The sequence below is a fragment of the Equus quagga genome, chromosome 4 (genome assembly GCF_021613505.1).
Source record: "Equus quagga isolate Etosha38 chromosome 4, UCLA_HA_Equagga_1.0, whole genome shotgun sequence".
Lineage (NCBI taxonomy): Eukaryota > Metazoa > Chordata > Mammalia > Perissodactyla > Equidae > Equus > Equus quagga.
Window position 1 is genome coordinate 133111478 of NC_060270.1, and position 6983 is coordinate 133118460.

The window sequence follows — 6983 nt, forward strand, 5'->3', positions numbered from 1 at the left end:
GCAATCCCCAGAAAGGGATGCATCCGAGAGCTGTCCTTGACAGAACTCCCAACAGCTCTGGTTATGAGGGGAGAAAGAAGGGTCTCTGGGCAGCCCACCATATAGCATCGACTACAAGTGTACACAAGTGTCTCCATGGGATGACAGTGATGCAGCCAGAAAGAGATGACACTATCCCCTAAGGATATAAACCTCAAAGAAATTTGGTCTTTCACAAAAAGGTGGGTAAACAGTGGTCTTGAAGCAGTAGTGAGGAGTGAGGGACACACTGGTCCTGCTCTCTTGACCTTCAAGTACATGGATAGTACATAGGTAGCACATGGGTTGGCAAATGCCCCTTCCCAAAATTCTCAAAAAACATTTGCTTTCTTGGAATGGTGACTAATTGAAAATAACTTTTAAAGTCTCTTTTTCTCCTTCATTGCAATTTATAAATGGTTATGCCTTTCCAGGAATCTCTGTCTGTGGAATTTGGCAGGGGGCAAGGTGGGGGGAGTAGGGGGGGGTCATAGGGAGGGCACACGCCTGTGCTGCCAGTTCTGAAACCTCCTTTCTCTCCCACTAATGCAGATTCTCAAACTCTAAGAGCACCCAGATCCCCTGAGGAGCTTCTTAAAAGTGCAGGCTGTGAACCCAAACTCCAGAGTGATTCAGGAAGCTTGAAGTGGAGCCCAAGAGCTGCTAATTCTTTACCAGTGGCCTGCTACCATGCACTGCATATCAAAGCCTCTTTTCTCATCTGTATCTGAATTCTGGGAGAAGGCAGACAGATCCCTACTGTTCCATGGTCAGAAAAAGAAATAAATGTGGATGTGTTCACCAATCTAGAATCTCTCTGCACCACACACTATTGGGGTTTTATGGAGGCTTCCTCACACAGGCATGATCAATGATTAACTCCATTTCCAGCCCCTCTCCCCTCTCTGGAGAAGTGGAGGGCAAGGCTGAAAATCCCAAGCTTCTAATCATGGCTTGGTCTTTCTGGTGACCAGTCTCCATTGAGGAGCCATCCAGAAGCCCACTCAGTCGCCTCAATAGAATGAAAGATGCTTGTAGTGCTCTTATTGCTTAGGAATTTATAGGGGATTTACAAATCCTGTGTCAGGCACAGGGTCAAAGACCAAATATTAGAACAAGAGATACTCCTAGTGCTCTTATCACTTAGGAATTTACAAGTGTTTTTAGGAGCTCTGTACCCAGGAACCAGGGACGGAGACCAATATATATTTCTATTATCTCACACATAGAACAGGAGAAAATATTTGCAAATCATATATCTGATAAGGGATTAAATATCCAAAATATATAAGAACTCCTACAACTTAACAACAAAACCCAACACAATTAAAAAATGGGTAAAAGACTTGAATAGACATTTCTCCAAAGAAGATAAAGAAATGGCCAATAAGCACATGAAAAGATGTTTAACATCCCTACCCAACAGAGAAATGCAAATCAAGACTAAAATGAAACACCATTTCATCCCTACTAAGACAGCTATATTAAAAAACAAAACAGAGGGTTTGATTGGTGACATCAGCAAAATGGCAGGGTAAGCTGACCTGGGATGACTCTCTCCCCTCCAAACTACAAGTACAACTTGGAACAACTGAATTTCAACCAGTAACTCTAATACAGAGATTGTCAGAGACCCACAGCAGCAAAATGACAGAGGTCAGAGAGGCTGAAGCCGCCCTTGGAGGAGCTGGAACGGGGTAAGAGAGAACTTCACTCCCTCCCCTAGAGACTGGGATCGCTGCCGCGGGTGAGGGAAGGAGCTGGGGAGGGGCCACACGTCCAGGGATCATCCAGGACTCCCACCACCTGTGCAGTGGAAACCTGCTAATTGGGGAAAGCTTCTGTGTGCAGGGACCCCATCAAGCCGGGGCCCTGGGAGACCAGAGAGGGAGAGCTGACTGGAAGCCAGGTCAGCCCGCGAGAGAAAGTGACCCTCCTCCCCCAACCCACAGTGCATGCCCGCCATCACAGCTCAAGGTGGAGGGCTCAGAACACAAGGCTCTCAACCTCCATCTAGGGGCGACAGACTGTAACTGCAACCAAATAATAGCAGCATGCGCAAAAACAGCTCCTCTACCATCCAGCAATTTATAAAAGCTCCAGACCAGAAGGAAAGCAATAAAAACACAGAAGTAGGTCCTGAGGACTTGGAAATAGGTAAACTAAGTGAAAATGAAATCAGAGTAGCTATCATCAAAAAACTCAATGAGGTAAAGGGAAATATAGAGAAACAAGTCAACAAGTTCTGGAATTACTTCACAAAAGAGATAGAAACTATAAAGAAGAATCAATCAGAAATATCAGAGATGAAAAATACAATGGATCAGATAAAACAGAATACGGATTCCGTGAATGGCCATGTAGACACCATAAAGGAGAAAATTAGCATAATCGAAGAGAGACAGGCTGAATGGCTCCAGAAAGAGGAAGAAAGAGAACTAAGAATTAAAAAGAATGATAATAATCTCCAAGAAATAGCAGATTCAATGAGGAAAACCAATTTAAGAATTATCAGAATACCACAGGGTGTGGAAAAGGAAAATGGAGGAGAAAGTGTGCTTAATGAAATTATGGAAGAGAACTTCCCAAATCTAGGGATTGAGGGAGAAATGTGTGTGGAGGAAGCTTTCAGATCTCCTAGATTTGTTAATGTAAAAAGACCTACTGCAAGGCATATAGTAGTAAAAATGGCAAAAATGAATGACAAAGAAAGAATACTCAGGGCAGGAAGACAGAAGAAAATAACCTACAAAGGAACTCCTATCAGGCTTTGGGGAGAAAAAGGAAAAACAAAATCTTAAAAAAAAGATAGTGAGCCAGCCCTCATGGCCTAGCGGTTGGGGTCCGGTGTGCTCCGCTTCGGCGGCCCAGGTTCTGTCAGTAGCCATGCTGTGGCAGCAGCTCACATAGAAGAACTAGAAGGACTTACAACCAGAATATAGGACTATGTCCTGGGGCTTTGGGGAGGAAAAAAGGGAAAGAAAGGGAAAAGAAAAAAGAGAAAAAATAAAAGGACAGGAAGAGGAGGATTGGCAACAGATGTTAGCTTGGGGTGATTCTTTCCCAGAAAAAAATGCAAAGCAAAAGAACAAAGACGGGTTTCTGAATAAAATTTGCAGTGATACACTTAAAAAAAAAAAAAACCCACAGAACTCCAATATTTCAGCTGCTTTATAGTCCAGGTCAAGGAGAAAGACACATAGAAGCAATTATAATACAAAGTGTTCGGAGTAGTTAGAGAGATGTTTGTGGTATTCTAGGAGGACTGTACAGAAATATCAAACCATGCTACCTATGTCTAATTCCTAGGGTGAGAGGACAGTGTAGTCAACAAACACCACAGTGTCTGTAGAGGATCTAGAAGCGGTTCTGTGGGGCTAGATGCCACAGTGGGTGGCAGGGAGTAGCAAAAGAGGAATTCCAGAACTACATAAGAGGCTGGTCACACAACCAGGAAGAATCTGCTTTCTTGATAAACTCTGAGTGCCCTGAACTAAAAACTTCTGGGTCTGGAAATCCGAGAAAAGCCTCTAAACTATGTTGTCATCCTTTCTGGCCCTCCCAGGGTAGTCAATCATCTTTTTTTCTCATGATCAAATTTCTAGTTTGAATCACTTGCTCAGATTTCTTATTTGGACTAACTCTAATTGAGTTGGGTTTTTTAAAGATTTTATTTTTCCTTTTTCTCCCCCAAGCGCCCCAGTACATAGTTGTATATTTTTTGTTGTGGGTCCTCCTAATTGTGGCATGTGGGATTCCGCCTCAGCATGGCCCGATGAGTGGTGCCATGTCCACGCCCAGGATCCAAACCAGCAAAACCCTGCGCCACCAAAGCGGAGCATGTGAACTTAACCACTCAGCCACGGGGCTGGCCCCTAATTGAGCTGTTTCAAAAAACAGTTGTAATATTTCAGTATTACAATGCTGCTGCTACATCTTTCAAGAAGTCATACAGCAGGGCTGGCTGGGTGGTGCAGCTGTTAAGTTCGCATGTTTCACTTTGGCGGCCCGGGGTTTGCCGGTTTGGATCCCGGGTGTGGACATGGCACCGCTTGGCAAGCCATGCTGTGGTAGGCGTCCCACATAGAAAGTAGAGGAAGATCGGCACAGATCTTAGCTCAGGGCCAGTCTTCCTCAGAAAAAAGAGGAAGATTGACAGCAGATGTTAGCTCAGGGCTCGTCTTCCTCAAAAAAGAAGTCATACAGCATAAAAGAGCATTCTGACTCTAAGTCAGAAAACAAGGGTTTACTGGCTGGCTGCACTGCTTGCTAGTTTGTGCAAGTAGCTTAACATTCCTAAACTTGTTTCCTAAGGTCTTAGTAAATGTGTGCTGAAGGACTGATTCAAACAGGCCTCAGATGCACCCATATCAACCAGTGTTTCCTCCTCAGAGAGTGAGTCCAAGCTCTGTGGGGTTTGGCAGTAGGGGGTGTGCTCCTCCACACTTCTTAGGCACTAGCACCAGCCAAGCAGTGCCCTCACCTCAGAGATCAGGGTCCAGCACTGCAGGACCCCTCCACCAAGTTTCTAAGTTCGAATAACCACAACTTCTTCCTTGTTCCCCCAGCCCAGAGCAGCGTTGCGGGGAAGAGACAGGCCTGCCAGCTATCCTTTGAAAGACCTGCTTACAAGGTTGGCCTTGGGCTGACATTTGGGAACTTGGATTTCAGGTGGGTTGCCACCATTCCCAGAACTGTCTCGCTGTGCCTAAACTGTGCAAGCAATGTAGGTTACGCTGAACATCAGCTTTCCTTGTGGAGTCTGGAATTTGGCTACGTGCCAGGTAGAGGGTGCCTATGTGATCAGCCCCCACAAACACCCTGGGCACTGAGTCTCTATGAGCTTCTCTGGTTGGCAACATTTCACACACACTGTCAGAACTTGTCAGAACAATGAAGCATGTCCTGTATGATTCCAAGACTTCACTGGGAAAGGACCCTTGGAAGGTTGCACTTGGTTCCCCCAGACATCCCACATGCTCCTTTTCCCTTAACCAATTTTTCTTTGTATTCTTTCACTGTAATAAATCATAACTATGAGCACAACTATATGTTGAGTCCTGTGAATCCTTGGCAAATCATCAAAACTACTGGTGGTCTTGGGTACGTGGGGTGGTACCTACTCCTTGTGGTTATTATTGCTTTCTTATCTCAGCATCCCATTTTTGTCATGATAGTTCTCCAATTCCTGTTTAAGAACATCCTTATATTTAATTTCCTGTTTAAAATGATTGGTGTACTTTTCCTGACTGGTCTCTGACTGACATGGCCACTCAGTAACGGCAAATTGTCTAGTTAATCCCCTTTGGTAGTCCAATTTTTATCAGAAACTAACATCTGTAATAGCACTGGCCTCTTGTAACTTAGTTCTTGATTCAGTCAAGGAAGGTGTTCTTTCAACCAAACGTTTTACAAAGGTAATCCCTGTATGAAATCATTGAGCATGCTGGGAAGATTATTCTACTGATCTAAAAGCTGCCAGTAATGAGAGTGTTAACTTTAAAAGCTTGCTTTATTTCAGGAAAAAAAATATAAGTGATGTTCAGGTAAAGGTCTTGTTCTGTGGTTAAAATTCAGCCTATATTTGTTTTGACTATAGGGTTGATTAAAAAAAGTATTAACACAAAGTCATAGCCATCTCTATTTACCTGAAGCCTTTCTGGTTTTGTTCAGTCTATATTTGGGGTTCTGACGTGAGCAAAAAGTCAAACAGTATGATTCTAAGTGGAAGTCAATCAGGAGGATTTCATTTGGAAAGATCACATGAAAGGCAGGAACTAAATATATTTATACATAGTTTTATTATGGAAGATTTCAAACATCCATAAAAATTAGATATAATACTATTATAAACTTCCCATGTACCCATAATTCAGTTCAATAATTATCAACAAATGATCAATTTTGTTTCATCCACTCTATTCTTCCACTCCCAGTGGATTATTTTAAAGCAAATCAGACATATTTTACTCGTAAAATCTTCCGTATGAATCTCTACTGAAGTAGAGATTTCAGTTCAATTTCCCAGTCTTGTATATGTCTTTTTATATTTGGTTTGTTCAAAACAAAATCCAAATAAAGCCTCTTGAATTTTGTAAACCTACAAGAGTTCTCCACTTCCTCCTTCTTTACTTGACATTTATTTGTTGAAGAAAATGGGTCATTTGTCCTGCAGAATTTCCCACTTTCTGTATTTGGCAGATGGTAGACCCTTGGTGTCATGTAATACGTTTTTCTATCCCCGGTGTAAACCGGCATATCTAAAAGCTTGACCAGATTCAGATACAATTATTTTGGCAAGAATGCCTAATTTGCAGTGTTGTGTCAAATATATTTTTGACAGTATAGTTGGTTTGCACTCTTAAGATACTGTTTCCCACAGGTCTCTGCTCTGCTGGGCTTTAATTTTACTACCCATCTTTTCATATTGTACAGACAGACGTTTTAACCCCCAGTTTATAGAAGCAGTGTCATCTACTGAAACTGAAACAGAGTTTATCACCCTTAAGCTTATGACATTTTCTTTTGAGAAGTCAAATGAGTACTATACACTGTCATGTTACAAAGATTCCTTTATTTTCCCTTAAAAATGTTTTTATTTGGAAACTATTCAATTGGGTGACTCAACTCAGTAGGTGTTTTCATATGTCTGAAGAGTTGAATAAGAAAATGTTTGGTGAATTTAATAAAAGAAGGCCTTATATTAAGTACATAAGTATGTCATGTATTGTACTGAAAAATATGTTTAACAAGCCTTTTAGTTAACAATACCAATAGTTTGAAATAGAATTTAGTAGGAGGTGGCAGTGTAATGCCTATATTTTGTAGACACCTGGTAAGCCCTGTAGTTTGGTTTTTTTTGATGAGGAAGATTGGCCCTGAGCTAGTATCTGTTGCCAATCTTCCACTATTTTGTATGTGGGACGCTACCACAACATGGCCTCATGAGCGGTGTGTAGGTTCAC